Below are 21,389 nucleotides of genomic sequence, written 5' to 3' on the forward strand. Positions count from 1 at the left end.
AGTAACCTGAAAACATGTCTTATCTTACTACTCAGAACTAAGACAATTGAAGACAGACATGACACTTTATGAATTTTTGTAATTTTCATGATACTTAAAGTAGTCTTGGCATAGGGTATATTCTCAGGATTATGAAATGAATGACTGAATATCTGTTGAACTGGATAAGAAGTGGATTCAATGTAGGCTAAGTTATGCTGCCTTAACAAACAACCCCCAGGTTTCAATAACTCACAACACAATGGTTTATTTCTCATCTGTGTTAATGTCCACTGTGAGTTAGGTGTACCTCTACTTTCCATCTTTTTTATTCTGGCATCTGGGCAGGAGGAGCAGCTAATTGGGACAAGCTTATTTTGTGGCAGGGGGACAAAAGAGATGACAGAAGCACACGATGGACCAGAAGTGGCATATATCACTTCTGGTCAAATTTAATTGGTCAAAGCCAGTCATGTAGCTAAATGTCCATGAAGGGCAGACAGTTATGATTCTTCCACAGAGAAGACAGTGAATATTTGAGAATAATAATATAATCTACCAGAGAAGCCATCCTTACTTTTAAGGAGTTTAAAATACAGTTGAGGAAGTAGCCAGACACAACCACAATTTTAAAATTGAAGTGTAAGCAGCATTTTATAGATGTAAGAGGAAGGAGAGATTTCTGTTGACTGGGGTTGGTCATAGATTTCTGTTGACTTAATAGAGGATGCATCCTTCAGACTGGACACAAAAAGTAAGATTTTGTGAGAAGGAAACAGGGAAAGTTAATCTAGGTGAAGGAGAGTATTAGGAGACATATGAAGGTCCTCAAACAAAAGGTGTACTCAGGAAAAAAGTGGGTAGTACACTTTTGGTGGAGGGTAAGAAGCCACATAGAGAAATAATAGTGCATTAAATTTCAGACTAAAGAAATTAGAACCTATTTATCAGGAAATGGCAAGCATTGGAGGTTTTGGAAGCTAATTAAAGGGGTTGGAGAGAAGCTGAAGACATTTATAAGACTACTTGAAGAGTCCAGGAAGAAGATACTAAAGGGAGAACCAGGGCATTGTCAAGTATAATGAAAAGGATGGAACATACATAGACAACCTTCACAGGAAATCAACAAGGCTTGAAAACTGATGGGTTTGGGGAGCAAAGGAGAGAGAGAGGAGAGCGACAGAGACAGAGACAGAGAGACAAAGAGAGACAGAGAGAGAGAAAGAGAGAGGAGTTGAAGATGACTGAAGAGTGGTGGTGTCATTAATGGAAAAATAAGAAAGAACTGACTTGTGAAATGGGAAAATAATAAGCTTTCTTTCAGCTATGCTGAGTTTGAGGAATTTCAGATAGAAATATTTAGCAGGTATACAGATCTATGGAATAGAGTTTAGGATTGTGATTGTGATTGAAGATGTAGACCTGTGGGACCCCCTAAAGAGACGACAGTTGAAACCATGGATGCAGGTGAGATTGTCAAAGGGGAATATGGCTAAAAGGTAGAGTCTTGAAGGCTCCCTACGTGCAGGGTGTGCAAAGCTGAAGATAAACCTGGGAGGGAGCCTGAGGAACACTGACAGGGAGAAGAGGAGCACTGAGCTGAGGCAGAGGAGGGTCTGAGGAGGAGGCAGAGGTCAACAGGGTCTAATACTTTTAGAGAGCTCCAGGAGGAAGAGAAAGTGGAAAGTGGTACTGGGTTTAGAGGAAGAAATTAGTGATGATGGATAAGGAAACGACTCCAGTGCAGAATGGGGATGTTCTTTTGAGATATGTCATAATGAAAATTATAGACATTGAGTGATGGAAGGGTAGTGGGAAGGGGTGGAATCAAGAGCACAGTGAGTGACTACCCTCTTGGAAAGAAGATGGACATATTCTTTGATGGGACGCCAGAAGGAGAATATGCACTAAGAGGGGAAATCGTCAATAGGAAGGAGTGACTTTAAGGTAGCTCTTACCACAGTAGAGAATAAGAAATATGTTCATTCTTTGAAATTAAAAATAATTATATTATTGAAAAATCAGGTTACATTTTTAAAACCATGTATATAAAATTAGTCACAGGAAGCAGAGGGGATCTTCCAAGTGACTATATTGAATTTATTTTTTACATATTTAATGTCCAGCAAGGGCTTGCCATATACTCATATGCAATAAATCATTTGGTGACTATATTATTGGGCTACAGGATGGATAATTTTAAGAAAATATGTTTGTTGCCCAGAGCTCATTAATTGGTCCAAGTGTCCTTTTGATGGGAGAAGGGCATTTCTGGCCTTTTATGAGGGCATATTAGAAACCTTTTCTTCCTATCCGTTTGAGGTTGTTGGTATTTCTTCAAAGTGACTGTGACCTTGGCAACCCACAGAGCTCTGGGGGGAAATAAGACCCAATCAGAGCATAATCACATTATGCTATGTTGCTGTCTGTGATATGAGGAAGAACTGGTGAACTTAGCAAAGAGGGATGTTTATAATATTTATTTCTTCATTCTTCATTCATCATTCACACTCATTCAACATTCTACAATATTTTCTGAGTACCAGCTGTGTGTCAGGTACTATTCTAAGTGCTGGAGTCAGAGCCTCTCCACTCATGGAGACCACATTGCTGTGGACATATAACAGTGTTACAAAAAGTCATGTAATGATGAACATTATAAAGAAAAAAATAAAGCAAGTTGAAGAGATAAACAATAAATTGAAGGTGAGGGAGTTGGGTGACTACTATTTCATATAAAACTGCCTTGGAAGGTCTCTGATGAGAAAACACTAAACAGAGATCTGGAAGATCTGGAGAAAGATGTCCTAGGCAGAGTGAACAAATGATGCTAAAACTATTCATTCTTGAGACAGGAATGAACTTGGCATGTTTTAGGGAGAGCAAGGTCTGTGTGGCAACAGTAAAAAGGACAGGTGGAGAGCGATAGATATGAAGTTGGAAAGAGAGGCCAGATCATGTGGGGCCTGGAAGGCTTTTACTTTAAGTGTGATGAAAAATTGTTGGATGGGTTTGGAGCAAGAAACCAACATATTAGGGATTATGTTTTTAGAGGATTACTTTTTCTTTCTTTTTAAATTTTTTTGAATATTATCCTTTGTTTTATTAAAATTTATCTAATTATACATTTACAAAATTTAAGTTTTAATGATGTCTGTACTTAACAACTGGCTTAGAAAATTCTTGAAAATTTAACAATAAACCCTTGTCAACTCACACAGCTGACTCTACCATGTCTTAGAGGATTGCTTTGACTGTTATGTGGAAATAAACCATAAAAGGGCAAGACCTAAAGCAGAGAGACCAATTAGGAAGCTGCTGCAGTAATCCAGAAAAAGAAGATGGAGGTTTGAATAAGGATGACAGTGGTGGTGACAAAGAGAGGTGGAAAGATTCCTGATGTATTTTAAACATTTTTAAATAATAGCTTTATTGAGGTATAAGTCACATACCATAACATTTGTTTTAATTGTACCCATTTAAGGTGTAAAATTCAGTCATTTTAGAGATAGACATGACAGGACTTGATGATGGAGTTGATTCAAAGTATGAGGGGAGGGACTTCCCTGGTGGCACAGTGGTTAAGAATCCACTTGCCAATGCAGAGGACATGGGTTCGAGCCCTGGTCCAGGAAGATCCCACATGCCACGGAGCAACTAAGCCTGTGCGCCACAACTACTGAGCCTGTGCTCCAGAGCTTATGAGCTACAACTACTGAAGCTGGTGCACCTAAAGCCCGTGCTCCACAACAGGAGAGGCCACCACAATGAGAAGCCCACACACCACAGCAAAGAGTAGCCTCTACTCACTGCAACTAGAGAAAGCCTGTGTGCTCTGCAATGAAGACCCAATGCAGGCAAAAATAAATTAAAAAACAAAACAAAACCCCAAAGTATGAAGGTAAGAGAGGCATCAAAGATTTCATTTGGGTTAGGAAATAAGCAACTTGATGGACACTAGTGACATTTGCTGAGATGCAGAGAACTGAGGGGAAGAAAGTACCTTTATCCTTGGACTAGGAGATGACCTATAATCACATAGAAAAATGCCTAGTATGTAGTAAATGTAAAATATATTGTCTATTTTCCCCCTACATAACAATTCCTCTCTATTTTTGGATGAAAAAGGCAAATCAGAAGTCCAGTTACTGAAATTAAGATATAGAGTCAGAGGGTTTCAGCAGGAAGACTGATTTGATGTTCAGAAATCCAACTGTGGATCTCTATATTTCCACTTTCTGGGGCCTGGAAAAGTCTCTTAGTTATGGCAAAGGATTAATGTCTCCTGGAAGCCAGATAGCAAATTATCATGTTGTATATTTTTAGTGGGCCATACAATGGCTTCCATTAGTATCTTTTTGTGGAAAAAGAATAAGAGCATATACCAGATGAAGTATCCTTGTTGCCCAATAAATCACTGATATGTAAAATTTGGTGATCTCCATTGGGATTCCCCACCATTAATTCTACCATCCTGACTTTGTGATGTGCCAATAGTTTTTGTGAATTGTGTGTATTTATATAGTACATTTATAAACAAATTTTAAGATTTATATACACATGTACACATATATAAGACTTAGGCTTAACAGTAATAATTCACATTCATTACTAAAATTATGGATAAAACAACTGGAGAAAGGCCAAATGAGTTAGATGTAGACAGGGAAATTTAGAGATAAAATTTTTAATGGGAAGTACTTGGTTTGGATTCTTGCCTTATCCTGAACCTTGAGAATCATTTGTCTTAGTTGTCTACAGTTATGTAATTAAACACATTAATGCTTAGTGGCTTAAGACAGCAATTTATTATTATCTCTCCTGGTTTTGTGAGTTGACTGAGCTTGTCTGGGCAGAATTCACTTGGGGTCTGTCATGCAGTTGCTGTTGTAGAGCTGCTGAGTTGGAGCCATGTGAAGGTTCAACTGGGCTGAGTGTCCAAGATGGCTTCTTCATCACATGTCTGTCATTTCTGAGCTCCTCCAAGTAGTCTTTCTGTCTAGCAAAGTGTCTTGCACTTCTGACATGGCAGCTCAGAGCTCCAAGAGGCAGGACATGGAAACTTCCAGTCCTTACAAAGACCAACCCAAAACTGACACAATGTCATTTCCATGATATCCTATTGGTTGAAGCACTCAGGGGAGAGCCCAGATTCTGGGTGGTGAAGGAATGGACTTTTCTTTAGATGGAGGTGTTGTGTGCATGTAAAAGGGGGGAAAGAATTGATGACACCCATTTGGGAGATAAACTACATTTAATCCGCATTTAATCAGCTTGTAATCATTCTCCTCTCATGCAGGAATTGCCAAGCCTTTTACAAAAGACTATATTTCAAAATATTAAATTAAAAAACTTTTTTCCAAAAGGTTAATATTAAAAAAAATAGTCTTTGAAATCAGGAAAGAAACTAAACTAAATATCTGGTAACTAGCACTATTTTAAGTCCATTCTGTAGTCAGAAAATCAGAGATTTCCAATTGTATGGTGTCATATAAGACTTATGCAACATCAGAAAATGATTTTGACATATAGTTCCTTACTTATTATTAACTCATTACATACTACTCCTCAAGAAAATAAGTAAGCAGATTTAGATTTTCCTGCAACTCTTTGTGGTTTTTAGGATCAACAATTTGATTACTCTTTGATTTTATTTTTAAGCCTAGATCTATAGGCCAGTGGAAAGAATAATTTCCAGAATCATCCTGGTCATAACTTTTGGTCAATGTGATCTATTCAGTGTAACCATACAGAGGTCCCTAGATATAGACAACCATATGTGCCTTTGTCAATAATGTCCTGTGTATCAGATCTAGAATGCAGTTATACAAGAATGGGAAACCAAACAAGATGGAACAAGTCCAGAACTGACCAGGAGTTGAAATATCTGGGAGGAATTGGCAAGAGTTGACAGGTATAACATCAGGAGTCAACCAGAAATATCGCCATGAGTTTCTGAAAAAGTGAGAAGGACCGGCAGCCCAAGCAGAACAAGAGCCAACATAAGAACTGAGCTGCAACCCAGGAGAAATTCCAACCTTAGGGTAGCAGCTAAACAGCCATATAGAAGCAGAGCAGTAAATTATTAATGAGCTGCTTTAAATACTTAATAACACAGAGATAGGGCAAAGCTAAAAAATGCAGGAAGCAGCAATTGAGAAAATACATTCATGAGTTGGACCAATAATTATTCAAGACAGGAAAGTCTTTTAAACTCAGTTACTCAACCCCTTCCCTCAAGAAATTTCCATCAGACTGAACAAGAATCTGTAAAATCCATAACACCCCTAGGTTAAGAAATTCCCCATTCTTATTGTTATAAAGAGTTATTTCACACCCTCCTGTAATCATGAATTTTCAGTTAAACCCATTTAAATTGTTTGTGGGAGTGTTTGGCATGTGACACTCAATGAAGGTTAGTTCTTTCCCTGCCTTTCTTTTAGTGACAAAGTATACAAGAGACTACTTAGCAAGAAGCAACTCTTGGCCCCATCTCATGAAGGTAGAGCTGATCTTGTTTTTTTTTGTTTGTTTTTTTTTGTGGTACGCGGGCCTCTCACTGTTGTGGCCTCTCCCATTGCGGAGCACAGGCTCCGGACGCGCAAGCTCAGCGGCCATGGCTCACGGGCCCAGCCGCTCCGCGGCACGTGGGATCCTCCCAGACCGGGGCACGAACCCGTGTCCCCTACATCGGCAGGCGGATTCTCAACCACTGCGCCACCAGGGAAGCCCCTGATCTTGTTTTGTAATCAACATGTTGACTATTCTCAATTTGTTGGTGTCACCCATGCAGCCAGTCACATGTTACTGATCAATTTGAATAAAATTATAGTCACCATAGTTTTCTGAATTGTGCATGTAGATTCCCACATAGGAACAAAGTTGATAATCAGGAAGAGTGGTTGCCTACATAGTCTGCTCTGATCTAAATTCCTTTGAAACAAAGTTAAATTGAGCCAAAAGAGGTTAAAGCCATCAGAAGGAAAAAATTTGAGGGCCACCCTGATCTCTAAGATAAGGGGTTGGTAGAATTTTTTAGAAAAGGTCTAACATTGACTCTCATTTATTAAGATCTAAATAAAGGTTTATATATAAAGGTGAAATGACCTCAGAATGAACACTTTCATGAGAATCCAAACTGTTGCATCCTGTATTAGCAGAAACTCTCAGCAGCACACCCTGATATAGAGGGCCAGTGATGAATACCGTAATTCACGTGAGGAATGACAAAAGCAGACGATTTCCAGAACTGCCCAGTTAATCAAAAAGCCTGGAACTATTTCCAGGATGCTTTTTTTTAAAGTCTAGACGAAACCTCAAGATAACCTTTGTACAATTGATCTAATGCCAATGGGATGTGAGAAGACAGTTAAGAGATCCGCATTACCAAAGGGGTTTTACAGAGAATAAAGTGATTTGCAAAAGAAGACTAGGACAGAAAAGGTAAACGCGAATCATTTGTGTGTGGTGGTTGGGGGGTGGGTTGGGGAGGGCGAGGAAACCTTCAAGAGTAAGAAGAAACAGTTCTACAATGTGGAGGAAGTAGATCAGACTTCAGCTTCCCCAGAGAATAAGCATAATATAATTATTAACTTGTACTTGGCACCAGATTTATTCCCTGTGCAAAGAATTAACTCAAACCTAGGAAAAACCCTAAGAGGGAGGGAAAAACATTTTATTTGAAGGTGGGTGCTGTGGATAAAAGAATACATGAAAATAGTTTTATTCTCACCAATGACTTCCTAGTGGAATTTCCAAGCCCTACAATGACCAATGGAAAACATGAAGGTAGATGAGAGCATTGTTCACTTCCCTATGAAAAAGTATTCCTCAGTGATTACTTGGGGTCCAGATGGAGCTTCGTACTGCATCAGAGCTCTTATAGTTGGGTCTAATTGGAGCACTCTTATCTTTCCAAGAATTTTTAATGACCAGAATATTTGGAACTTTGGCATTTCCTAAGAGGCTCAAATAAATCACACAAATAATTCTCATTTGGCCCATATACAATGTATTAATGATGTAGTTCTAGTACCTTCTGACTTCAACCCGCTTGCTCCTTGCGATTTTATCTAGAAGCACATCTGTTTCACTTGGCCAACTGCAACTCTAAAATCCTCTCTCAGAATATCAAGTAACATAAATATATACCAGTAGAAGGTAATTTTTCTCTCCCCCACCACCACTTTTTTTTCAGTTAGCTAAGGATAAGTATTCCGTAACATAGTCACTTCTATACTTCAGCAATTCTACTTCTAAGAGAAATATGTCCACCTCAGAGATACACAGGAATGTTCATAGTAGCTTTATTCACAATAACCAAAGACTTAAACAGACCCAAATGTCCATCAACAGTAGAATGTTACAAAACAATGAAAAAGAGCACACTATTGTTACATGCAGCAACATGGATGAATCTCACAGACATAACGTTGAGTGAAAGAAGGCAGGCACAAAATAATACAACTATCATCCCATTTATGTAAAGTTCAAGGACAGTTAAAACTTACTCATGGTGATAGAAGAATAGTGGTTATCTTTGGAGGATATTTACTGTGAGTGGGCACCAGGAAGTCTTCTAGAAGGCTGGAAATGTTTTAACCTTGTCTGTGTGATAGTTCCATGGGCGTATACACATGTAAAAAGTAACTAAGCTGTGTACTTAAGATTCAAGCACTTTATTATATGTATATTATAGCTCAATTTTAAAAATATAGAAGAAAAAGGAGCCTTTTCAGAAGTTTATATTTGGAGATCCAAAATTTAAGCTTATACTCGAGACACCAGCACTTCATTTGTGATACATTGATAGCTGTATCCAATAACCCCCTGCGAATATAGTTTGTGGCTCAAATGTTAGAAAAGTAAACATAATAGAAAATTTTAATCAAAATAGCTTTCCACACATATTGGACATTGATAGTGACATAAGCTACTGTTCATTGTGCATGTCATACACAGTACAGAATGTGGGTTCATTTATTTTCAGCAAATATTTTTATCATTTCTTTTATATTTAAAATTTTAAAATTTACATAAAAACTATTTTTTGTGCATGCCATGTGGCATGTGGGAATCTGAGTTCCCCAACCAGGGATCAAACCCACGCCCCTTACAGTAAAATCTTGGAGTCTTAACCACTGGACTGCCAGGGAAGTCCTTTTATCATTTCTTATTGTCTTGAGGTTAAAGAATCCCCTCTAAAGCATGGCGAAGTATAGAAACCTAAACCAGGTAAATAGCCCCCTTTATGGAATTCTTATAACAAAGTTTCTTTCAGTCTGCTTTGCTATGCTGCAAATGCTTTACCAAAAGAGACAAAAGAAAAGGGAGGGCGAGCCCTTCTCATAGAATGATTTTACTTTAGTTTTCTTCAAATAGAGTGGTCTCCCATTAGTGCTTTTCTGATTCTGGTAGTTAATCTTCAGGAGTAATCAATACAAGTTTTAGTTTTAGGCATCATTAAAAAAAAAAACCAATTTTTAATCAACTGACTTAAAAAATTCTTTTACCTTGATTTGGTTGATTTTTATTAATGATTCAAATAAGCCATTTCTCTACTTACAGGAACCACATGGTTCTGTTCCAAGGAGAAGATGCTCTCTTGCATTTAAGAGTTTTGAATCCATTTAAGGAACCAGTACATGGTGGGACAACAGAGAGCACTGAGGATGCCATTGATAGGTAAGGTCCAGCTAAGGTTCTATAGACACTTGTCATGAACGCCAAAGAAATCCCAGAGGTAAAATCGGTTGGGAGCAGTTTCATTCCCGAATGAACATTGTTTTGTTGGGAGACACTGTTTCTGGGTAAAAGTTTTGGAAAGCTGTGCCCTAATCGTCTGCAGTGCAACCAAATGTCCGGGGGGGACACTCAGGTTCATAACCCTTGTCTCTGGTTCAATTTCAAAACCCAGCTTCTTGGTTGCTGTTTTGAAACCATGGGAAAAGATCAATTAAATCTCAGTGATGGTCCTGGAGAAATCACAACTTAAAAACAAAACACTGAAAAAAATACTTGAGCATCTTGCCGAACCTCAAGAAGCCAATGCTTTTAAGAGAGAAGCTCCAGCCCCTGAGGCTTGACAGGTAGATGGAAACCCAGAAGCAGTGTAGGGCTGGGGTCTGATTAACAACAGTTTAGGGTGCTCTCTTGATTGCTGCTGCCTGCAAAACGGGTCTTGCACCAGCTGTTTATGGAAAGTAGTGGGTAAACTTTTCAGTCAGCATCATTTGTATGCTTCTAGAGAATGTATGAATATTAATAAGATGTGGGGACAAAGGCCTGTGAATGTTATAATGTAGAATTTGTCAAGCGGTTATTTTAGTGATTTAGAATTAATTTATTCAATATCTACTTGTGTCAAACACCTACTAAGTACCAGCACTGTCATACGTACTGGGTGTGCAAGGCAGCCTCTAATCTCGTGGAGCTTACAGAACTGCTCTAAGACTAAATGTCTTCATTTAAGCAGTCAACCTCTCATATGATTATCGTGAGGATTAAATGAGGTCATGCATGTCAACTTTTTTTACATCGTGTGGCAAATAGCAAACCCTCATTTTATATGTAGACATAGATGTTGACACAGACTTATGAAGGACAGGGTACTGTGGCAGCACATAGAATGGGTACATCCGTCAATTTGAGGAAAGGGCTCCCTGAGGAGGTGAGTGCTAATGCAGGAATGAGTAGGAGAGAGCCTACAGAAGAGGAGGAGATGCCCTTCGGAAGCAGTGGTGGTACACGGGCGCAGCAGTGAGAGGCAACTGGCAGTGTTTCAGTATAGCTGGAGAGCAGAGCTCCATCTGGGAAGTTTTAGGGATGAGGTGGTAGGTGAATGTGGGCTGGTAAACCAGCTCTGGGGGCGTCAGCCAATTTCCACGGACTGTTCTTGTTGTGGCTGATTTCATCTACCAACTAACAACTGGCATGCAAAATTCCTGGATTGTTAAAAATCAGCTCTGCGGCAGGTGAAAGTGACCTCCGATGTACCCTGGTTCCTGGGTTAAGATTTTGGGTGGACTCTAGGGCAACAGGTAGCCCCTGACATGTTTTCAGCTGAGGAAACAGAGCATCAAGTCAGAGTTTTAGAACGATTGTTCTGGCTTCAGTGAGGAGGGAAGAGGCAAGTAGGGAGGCTGGTGCAGGTCAGAAACTTAGTGGAATTGGGATGCGGGAAAAATATGGACTTAGAAGATATTGGAGCAACAGCTGATTGACCAGATGTGGAGGCTTAGGAAAGGGGAGCACCCAGGAAGTAAGTCTGGGATTTGGGTTTGGGGGACAGGGTGGACTCTGGCACCATTTTCTAAGAGAGGGAACTCAGAGAGCAGGAAATGTTTGAGAAGATGCAGACTCATTGACACGTTTGAACTTACTAGTTTTAGCTCCTCATCCAAGTGATGATGTCCAGGAGGCAGCTAGCTCTCCATGTCTCAACCCAGATCTGGAATGGAGATTGAGATTAGAAAATTATCTGCATAGCAATAGTAATCGAAGCTTTGCTAGTGCCTGAGGTCACCGAGGAACCTAGAACAGAACCTTGAGGACATCACTGTTTAAGGGATTGTGCCAAAGAAAAGGAACATAAAAGGGGCAAAGGGGAGTGGCTGGACTGTTAGGAGGAGAATCACAAGAAGGTGATGGTGCTGTAGAGTCAGAAGTGAGCCTTTCAAGGGGATGATATCTGGTGACATTAAGCACTAATGACAAATCAATAAAGACTGGAAAGCAGCTATTGGATTCAACTAGGAAGTTGTGAGTATTAGCCTTGGTAAGAGAGTAGATTTAGTGAATTCCATCTGCAGCAAGTTGGGGTATGAATACAAAGTTGGAAAGTGGAGGAAGTGAATGCAGGAGACTCTTTCAAAAAGCGTGGCTGGTCAGGGAAGAGGAAAAGTCAGGGTGGTGACTGGAGAGGAAAGTGGGACCTAGGACGAGTACACTGTTGTTTGTGTGTGAAAGGAGAGACATGTTTTAGAATGTGAATTCTTGGGCTTCCCTGGTGGCACGCAGTGGTTGGGAGTCCGCCTGCCGATGCAGGGGACACGGGTTCATGTCCCGGTCCGGGAGGATCCCACGTGCCGCGGAGCGGCTGGGCCCGTGAGCCACGACCGCTGAGCCTGCGCGTCCGGAGCCTGTGCTCCACAACGGGAGAGGCCACAACAGTGGGAGGCCCGTGTACGGCAAAAAAAAAAAAAAAAAAAAGTGAATTATTTAGCAAACACTTCCGTAATCCTTGCTGTGGATCAGGCAGTGTTCTAAATGCTTTATACATATTCACTAAAGTAATCCTCATAAAGTAAGATATTCTTATGATCTTCATTTCACAGATGACAAAGAACTTGTGTAAGGCCACGTGGATATCAAGGGTGAAGTCAGGAATTGTCCATAGGCTACCTGACCCCAGAGTCTGTGCTGTTAATCATTGTCCACTGTATCCCTTGCTGTGTTCAGCAGACTGTGTGGATGGGAAGGAGTCATCCATGGAGATGGATGAGGTACAGGAGAGAGAGGAAAAGTAGTGGAATAAAGTACCTCCAGAAGCGTGAGGGGAATGGGACCCAGAGCAAAAGTGGAGAGGTCAACCCTAAACAGGAAGGAATATTGAAATAGGAGAAAAAGAGATAGAAATTAAGGATACAGCCGCAGGTAAGTTTGTAGGTTTGGTGACAGGAAATAGAGGCTTTTTTCAAAAGTGTAGAGAAGAAATGGTCTGAAAGCAACAGTAGGGAGTAAGGAAGGTCCTGTTTTAATCTTCAGACCCCAGAGTTTTATATGGGATGTGGGAAAAGGACAAGCTATCACTCAAGATGCTGATTGGTGTCTCAGGAAAGGGAGTTAAGTCTTACTTAAGGTAAAGAGGGAAGCTCCATGAAGATGTAGGGAGCTTTATCATGGAATGAAGTTTCAGAGGAAAGATTTAGAAGAGGAATGGGGAGTTGTGATGAGAGGAGAGGATAGAGGCTTGCATCTTGGGTGGGGAATCAAGAATAACCAGGCCATCTCTTCTGTGTATGCTGAGTTTCCCCAGCGGAAAGGACTCCAAGAAGTGAGGAGGAAGAGTGGGTGAGTGGGTAAGGAGAGGAGAGAGAGGAGAGGAGGGGAGGAAATGGTGGGAATGGGGGTGGTTCAGTAGTCAGGGCACCCTGGAGGGGTGGTATTTCCAAATGGGTCATTGTTCTGGAAGATGAAAAGACTGAAGGCTTTGGCAGAAGTCGATGCAGTTGGATCCACCTGTGAAAGTTCTTGAGAAAGGCTTATAGGAAGGCTCCTAGTGTGTGTGTGCGTGTGTGTGTGTGTGCACACACATACATGTGCTAATAAAATTTTTCCTATCTGGTGTCTTTGGTATTCAGAGTGGCAAGTCTTGTAACATTTTTTACCAACAGTACAATTCAGTGGGTGGATGTTTGGAATAGACTGGCCGTATTACCTGTCAGGAGTGACAAGGGTTCCAGCAGCCATGTCATCTGGCTCCAGAGTGTTACTCTTGACCACATCATTATACTGTGCCCCAAAATATCTTCAGCATACATCAGATAAGAGGAAAACTGCCTTATTATTATTAGAGAAACATTACAGACAAATAAAAGATAGGACAAAAAAATTCCTGAAAGAGAAATGAGCAAAAGATTTGAATGAGGACTTCACAAAGAAAGAAATGTGAATGACCAATAAACATATGAAAAAATGCTGGCCCTTACTTATAATTAATGAAACACTTTTTCACCTATTGTATTTGCAAATATATAAAAAAAATGAATTCCACAGAGTGTACAGACTGTTGATAGTTACTTCTAATGGAATACTATATAGCCATTAAAAGAATGAGAGCTGCATGCTTTGCTGTGGAAAGAACTCTGCAATGTGTTGTTAAGAAGAAAGAAAGATGAAGGTTCAAAATAATATACATATGAGATACTACTTTAAAAATAAGGCTCTGTATATGGATATATGTGTTTGTAAATGGTCAGAAAATGTCTAGAAGGATATAGAAGAGATCATTACCATGTCTAACTCTGGAACTGGAGGCCTAAGGTGATATAGACCATGGGGATAGATAAAAACTCTTTTAAAAAATACATTTTGTTATGTAAAATTTTAATCATACACAGGTAGAAAGAATGATATAATGAACCCCCTGCCCATTTACCCATCACCTATGTCCAACAATTATGAATATTACTTGATTATGTTATCCTTTTGTTCTGTTTGAAAAAAATACCATTGGGGTGTATTATTTTTATATTAAAAACCCAACATGATGAAAATGATTTTCCCCAATGCTCTCACAACCAAAGGCTTGTTAGCCCAAACTCTAGTTTCCAGAAGCAGAAGAAGGCTTCAGAGACCAGGGATCTGGGGAGCTTTAGCCACGTTCCTCTTGAATTCTGTCAGCCATGTAGCTAGAGGGACAGCTTACTTTATCCAGATACTATAAAACGATCCTTAATTTAAAAAGCAACATCAAAGGAAGACTGTCCACTCTCTAAGGGGAATTTAATTTGTTCACCACCACCCACCCATACCCCCTAGTCCATGTTTTTATTAAGGGACAACTTGATTTATCCTTCAGCTTATTTTTTTTTCTCTCTGTTAAGATTTACTTCGTTTCCCACCAGAGCCCCAAATTAGGAAAACAGTACCTTCCTCTTCAGATTCGTGTGTCTTGGACAGCTGAGCAGCTGCTGCCAGATGTTACCCTTGGTCATAGTGTCTGATGAATATCTCATGCCAGAGGTTCAGGGGAGCTTGGAAAAGTACATAGATTCCCAGGCCCCATTTGGGATAGAGTGTGGAATTCTGCAGGCTGAAAAGAGGATGCCTTCTCCCTGCATCCATCCATCACTTACTCAACAGCCATTCATTCCACATACCCTACCCTCTGCCAGGCTCTGAGCTAGAGTTAGGCTGATAAGGTTAAGCAGCACATGGCCCCTGCCCTTCATGAGCTTATCAGAACTGGAAAGAAACTTTCAAGATTTACTCTGCTTCCTCTTTCTGGATTGCTTTTTCCTATCTTGTCTACTTACTCTTACTCATCCTTCAGAATTTAGCCACGAGTCACCACCTCTGATGAACAACAATTTACTGTTTCCTTTGCCAAGAACACCCTTCCTATCTTGTCCACCTAAACTTACTCATCCTGCAAAACTCGGGTCACTAGTCCCCACCATTGTAGCCAGCCCTGCCTGACTCCTCAAATCCAGGCTAGTTACTATGCTTATCAGGTTGCATTATAGATTCTTACGTGTTTGCCTCCCTTTGAGACAGAGCCTTTGATTCTCCAGTTTGTACACAGTGCATGGCACATATGTTCTTTGGATGAACGAATAAAGGAAGTATAATTTCTTTGGGTTTTATGCCTTTAGGGTCTCATAACCCATAAGTGCCTTCAAGGATAATCTCCTTGGTTAGCAGCCCCTCCATAGCTGCTCCTCCTTCTTTCTGTGTTCTATCAAAACACAAATCTTATCTGAGAGGGCCCAAGGCTCCAAATAAAAGAGCAGATGTATGTCTGCGGTCCCAGCCCTAAGCAACTAAAATGTAACGTTTATCCCTTGAAAGAGACATTGGTGTTGGTTTCAAAACCATTGCTTGATCCTTTCCACTCAAATACTTAAAAGTATAAGAAGAATTTGGAATTTACAAATATTACCACTTTTTTAGTGTCCTGCTATGAGGTCTTTGGACAGCGTGAAAGTCATTGCTGGGCTTTTGTATGACTGTAGAACTCGTAAGAAAGACTGGGCAACATATGCCAGGTGAAGAATCATACTGAATAAGCACTACACCAAGAGTCAGGGGACCTAACTTCTCCTTCCTTTTGAGGCCTTAGTTTCTTCATTTGCAAAGAAGAAGAAGAAGAGGAAGAAGAAAAAGAAGGAGGAGGAGGAGGAGAATGAGGAGGGCAGGGGGAGAAGGAGGTGTCTGAGTGCTTTCACGGGTTTCTTATGGCTTTAAGATCAATGAATCCATGAGTCCATAATCCAGGACACAAATCTTTTCAGTAAATTGAAAGAGCAAGTTAATTTTCTTATCTGATCTGCTCTTCTGAAAGTTCCCATTGAGACATGGGATAATATTATAATATTCTTTTTTTTCTGTTACTAATCCTTTCCTGTCAATTGAGACATTTATAGGTAACAAGCAAAGAAGCAAGCAAAAAGAAAACTCCCTGTGGGAAGTAGACTTCCAGAGAAAATTCCAATGTCCATTGTTTTTCTTGATTTCTTTTTGGCAAAGATATCTTAATTCTCATTGCCATTGCATATTTTGAATTTCATCCAGTGGGAGAGGAGATTCCATATATATTTATAAATCCCCTGCTGACAGCTCCCATTATGGGCAGGAACCCAAGCTCTCTGGAGTCAGGTTGGCACCTGAGCTTCTGGGCTATGGCAGGCCCAAAGGCTCCTGTGACCCTGCCTTTTTTTTTTTTTTTTTTGTGGTATGCGGGCCTCTCACTGCTGTGGCCTCTCCCGTTGCGGAGCACAGGCTCCGGGACGCGCAGGCCTAGCGGCCATGGCTCACGGGCTTAGTTGCTCCGCGGCATGTGGGATCTTCCCGGACCAGGGCACGAACCCGTGACCCCTGCATCGGCAGGCGGATTCTCAACCACCGCGCCACCAGGGAAGCCCGACCCTGCCCTTTGATACTACTGCCTTCCCAGCAACAGGACTGCCATGGAGCTTCTTTACTGTGCAGCTTTTTAAGTTTCAGTTTAAATTTTGCTTTAGCATCCATGGTTCTGCTAAAACAAAGCAGCACTGATACTTGCTAAGTATCTTCTCAATTCAGATTTACAACAAATACCAAAGTGGGAGAGGTAAGAAGTCACTTCCACCCAAAAGAAAATTGGAGTAACTACTAATAATTACCATGTGCTGATTATATGCCAGGTTTTACCTCATTTCTCCCTCACACAGCACTGTGGGATAGGTACCATTATATATCCCCCCCCCTTTTTTTTAACATCTTTATTGGAGTATAATTGCTTTACAATGGTGTGTTAGTTTCTGCTGTATAACAAAGTGAGTCAGCTATACATATACATTTAACACTGTATCTCCACCCTCTTGTGTTTCCCTCCCACCCTACTTATCCCATCCCTCTAAGTGCACACAAAGCACTGAGCTGATCTCCCTGTGCTATGCGGCTGCTTCCCCAGCTATCTATTTTACATTTGGTAGTGTATATATGTCCCTGCCAATCTCTCACTTCGTCACAGCTTACCCTTCCCCCTCCCCATATCCTCAAGTCCATGCTCTAGTAGGTCTGTGTTTTATTCCCGTCCTACCACTAATCTCTTCATGACATTTTTTTCTTAGATTCCACATATATGTGTTACCATACGGTATTTGTTTTTCTCCTTCTGACTTACTTCACTCTGTATGACAGACTCCAGGTCTATCCACCTCATTACAAATAACTCAGTTTCATTTCTTTTTATGGCTGAGTAATATTCCATTGTATATATGTGCCACATCTTCTTTATCCATTCATCTGGTGATGGACACTGAGGTTGCTTCCATGTCCTGGCTATTGTAAATAGAGCTGCAATGAACATTTTGGTACATGACTCTTTTTGAATTATGGTTTTCTCAAGGTATATGCCCAGTAGTGAGATTGCTGGGTCGTATGGTAGTTCTATTTGTAGTTTTTTAAGGAACCTCCATACTGTTCTCCATAGTGGCTGTATCAATTTACATTCCCACCAACAGTGCAAGAGGGTTCCCTTTTCTCCACACCCTCTCCAGCACTTATTGTTTCTAGAGTTTTTGATGATGGCCATTCTGACCGGTGTGAGATGATATCTCATTGTAGTTTTGATTTGCATTTCTCTAATGATTAATGATGTTGAGCATTCTTTCATGTGTTTGTTGGCAATCTGTATATCTTCTTTGGAGAAATGTCTATTTAGTTCTTCTGCCCATTTTTGGATTGGGTTGTTTATTTTTTTGTTATTGAGCTGCATGAGTTGCTTATAAATTTTGGATATTAATCCTTTGTCAGTTGCTTCATTTGCAAATATTTTCTCCCATTCTGAGGGTTGTCTTTTGGTCTTGTTTATGGTATCCTTTGCTGTGCAAAAGCTTTTAAGTTTCATTAGGTCCCATTTGTTTATTTTTGTTTTTATTTCCATTTCTCTAGGAGGTGGGTCAAAAGGGATCTTGTTGTGATTTATGTCATAGAGTGTTCTGCTTATGTTTTCCTCTAAGAGTTTGACAGTGTCTGGCCTTACATTTAGGTCTTTAACCCATTTTGAGTTTATTTTTGTGTATGGTGTTAGGGAGTGTTCTAATTTCATACCTTTACATATACCTGACCAGTTTTCCCAGCACCAGTTATTGAAGAGGCTGTCTTTTCTCCACTGTATATCCTTCCCTCCTTTATCAAATATAAGGTGACCATATGTGTGTGGGTTTATCTCTGGGCTTTATGTCCTGTTCCATTGATCTATATTTCTGTTTGTGTACTGTCTTGATTACTGTAGCTTTGTAGTATGGTCTGAAGTCAGGGAGCCTGATTCCTCCAGCTCCATTTTTTGTTCTCAAGATTGCTTTGGCTATTCGGGTTATTTTGTGTTTCTATACAAATTGTGAAATTTTTTGTTCTACTTCTGTAAGAAATGCTACTGGTAGTTTGATAGGGATTGCATTGAATCTGTAGATTGCTTTGGGTACTAGAGTCATTTTCACAATGTTGATTCTTCCAATCCAAGAACATGGTATATTTCCCCACCTATTTGTATCATCTTTAATTTCTTTCATAAGTGTCTTATAGTTCTCTGCATACAAGTCTTTTGCTTCCTTAGGTAGGTTTATTCCTAGATATTTTATTCTTTCTGTTGCAGTGGTAAATGGGAGTGTTTTCTTAATTTCACTCTCAGATTTTTCATCATTAGTGTATAAGAATGCCAGAGATTTCTGTGCATTAATTTTGTATCCTGCTACTTTACCAAATTCATTGATTAGCTCTAGTAGTTTTCTGGTAGCATATTTAGGATTCTCTATGTATAATATCATGTCATCTGCAAACAGTGACAGCTTTACTTCTTCTTTTCTAATTTGGATTCCTTTCATTTCTTTTTCTTCTCTGATTGCTGTGGCTAAAACTTCCAAAACTATGTTGAATAAGAGTGGTAAGAGTGGGCAACCTTGTCTTGTTCCTGATCTTAGTGGAAATGGTTTCAGTTTTTCACCATTGAGAACAATGATAGCTGTGGGTTTGTCATATATGGCCTTTATTATGCTGAGGAAAGTTCCCTCTATGTCTACTTTCTGGAGGGTTTTAATCATAAATGTGTGTTGAATTTTGTCAAAACCTTTCTCTGCATCTATTGAGATGATCATATGGTTTTTCTTCTTCAGTTTGTTCATATGGTGTATCATGTTGATTGATTTGCATATATTGAAGATTCCTTGCATTCCTGGAATAAACCCCACTTGATCATGGTGTATGATCCTTTTAATGTGCTGTTGGATTCTGTTTGCTAGTATTTTGTTGAGGATTTTTGCATCTATGTTCATCAGTGATATTGGCTGTAGTTTTCTTTCTTTGTGACGTCTTTGTCTGGTTTTGGTATCAGGGTGATGGTGGCCTCATAGAATGAGTTTGGGAGTGTTCCTCCCTCTGCTATCTTTTGGAAGAGTTTGAGAAGGGTAGGTGTTGGCTCTTCTCTAAATGTTTGATAGAATTCGCCTGTGAAGCCATCTGGTCCTGGGCTTTTGTTTGTTGGAAGATTTTTAATCACAGTTTCAATTTCAGTGCTTGTGATTGGTCTGTTCATATTTTCTATTTCTTTCTGGTTCAGTCTCGGCAAGTTGTGCATTTCTAAGAATTTGTCCATTTCTTCCAGGTTGTCCATTTTATTGGCATACAGTTGGTTGTAGTAATCTCTAAAAATCTTTGTATTTCTGCAGTGTCAGTTGTTACATCTTCTTTTCTATTTCTAATTCTATTGATTTGAGTCTTCTCCCTTTTTTTCTTGATGAGTCTGGCTAATGGTTTATCAATTTTATTTATCTTCTCAAAGAACCAGCTTTTAGTTTTATGGATCTTTGCTATTGTTTCTTTCATTTCTTTTTCATTGATTTCTGATCTGATCTTCATGATTTCTTTCCTTCTGCTAAATTTGGGGTTTTTTTGTTCTTCTTTTTCTAATTGCTTTAGGTGAAAAGTTAGGTTGTTTATTTGATATGTTTCCCGTTTCTTAAGGTAGGATTTTATTTTTATAAACTTCCCTTGTAGAACTGCTTTTGCTGTATCCCATAGGTTTTGGGTTGTCGTGTCTCCATTGCCATTTGTTTCTAAGTATTTTTTGATTTCCTCAGTGATCACTTCGTTATTAAGTAGTGTATTGTTTAGCCTCCATGTGTTTGTATTTTTTACAGATCTTTTCCTGTAATTGATATCTAGTCTCATAGCGTTGTGGTTGGAAAAGATACTTGATACAATTTCAATTTTCTTAAATTTACCAAGGCTAGATTTGTGACCCAATATATGATCTATCCTGGAGAATGTCCCATGAGCACTTGAGAAAAATGTGTACTCTGTTGTTTTTGGATGGAATGTCCTATAAATATAAATTAAGTCCATCTTGTGTAATGTATCATTTAAAGCTTGTGTTCCCTTATTTATTTTCATTTTGGATGATCTGTCCATTGGTGAAAGTGGGGTGTTAAAGTCCCCTACTATGATTGTGTTACTGTTGATTTCCCCTTTTATGGCTGTTAGCATTTTCCTTATGTATTGAGGTGCTCCTATGTTGGGTGCATAAATATTTACAGTTGTTATATCTTCTTCATGGATCGATCCCTTGATCATTATGTAGTGTCCTTCTTTGTCTCTTGTAATAGTCTTTATTTTAAAGTCTATTTTGTCTGATATGAGAATTGTTACTCCAGCTTTCTTCTGATTTCCATTTGCATGGAATATCTTATTCCATCCCCTCACTTTCAGTCTGTATGTGGCCCTAGATGTGAAGTGGGTCTCTTGTAGACAGCATATATATGGGTCTTGTTTTTGTATCCATTCAGCCAGTCTGTGTCTTTTGGTGGGAGCATTTAATCCGTTTAAATTTAAGGTAGTTATCGATATGTATGTTCCTATTACCATTTTCTTAATTGTTTTGGGTTTTTTATTGTAGGTCTTTTCATTGTCACATGTTTCCTGCCTAGGGAATATCCTTTAGCATTTGTTGTAAAGCTGGTTTGGTGGTGCTGAATTCTCTTAGCTTTTGCTTGTCTGTAAAGGTTTTAATTTCTCTGTCAAAGCTGAATGAGATCCTTGCTGGTTAGAGTAATCTTGGTTGTAGGTTTTTCCCTTTCATCACTTTAAATATGTCCTGTCACTCCCTTCTGGCTTGCAGAGTTTCTGCTGAAAGATCAGCTGTTAACATT

The 21,389-nt window shown here is 39.6% G+C and overlaps 1 long non-coding RNA gene across 1 annotated transcript in view; it reads left to right on the forward strand.

Moving 5' to 3' along the window:
- Positions 1-21,389, forward strand: part of LOC136794721 (uncharacterized) — a 96,671-nt gene that overhangs the window by 50,822 nt on the left and 24,460 nt on the right. Inside the window, exon 2 of the long non-coding RNA XR_010841864.1 lies at positions 9,547-9,663. This is a non-coding gene — a long non-coding RNA (uncharacterized lncRNA). The remainder of the gene's footprint in view (positions 1-9,546; positions 9,664-21,389) is intronic.

This window comes from Kogia breviceps, chromosome 1, assembly GCF_026419965.1.
Source record: "Kogia breviceps isolate mKogBre1 chromosome 1, mKogBre1 haplotype 1, whole genome shotgun sequence".
Taxonomy (NCBI): domain Eukaryota; kingdom Metazoa; phylum Chordata; class Mammalia; order Artiodactyla; family Physeteridae; genus Kogia; species Kogia breviceps.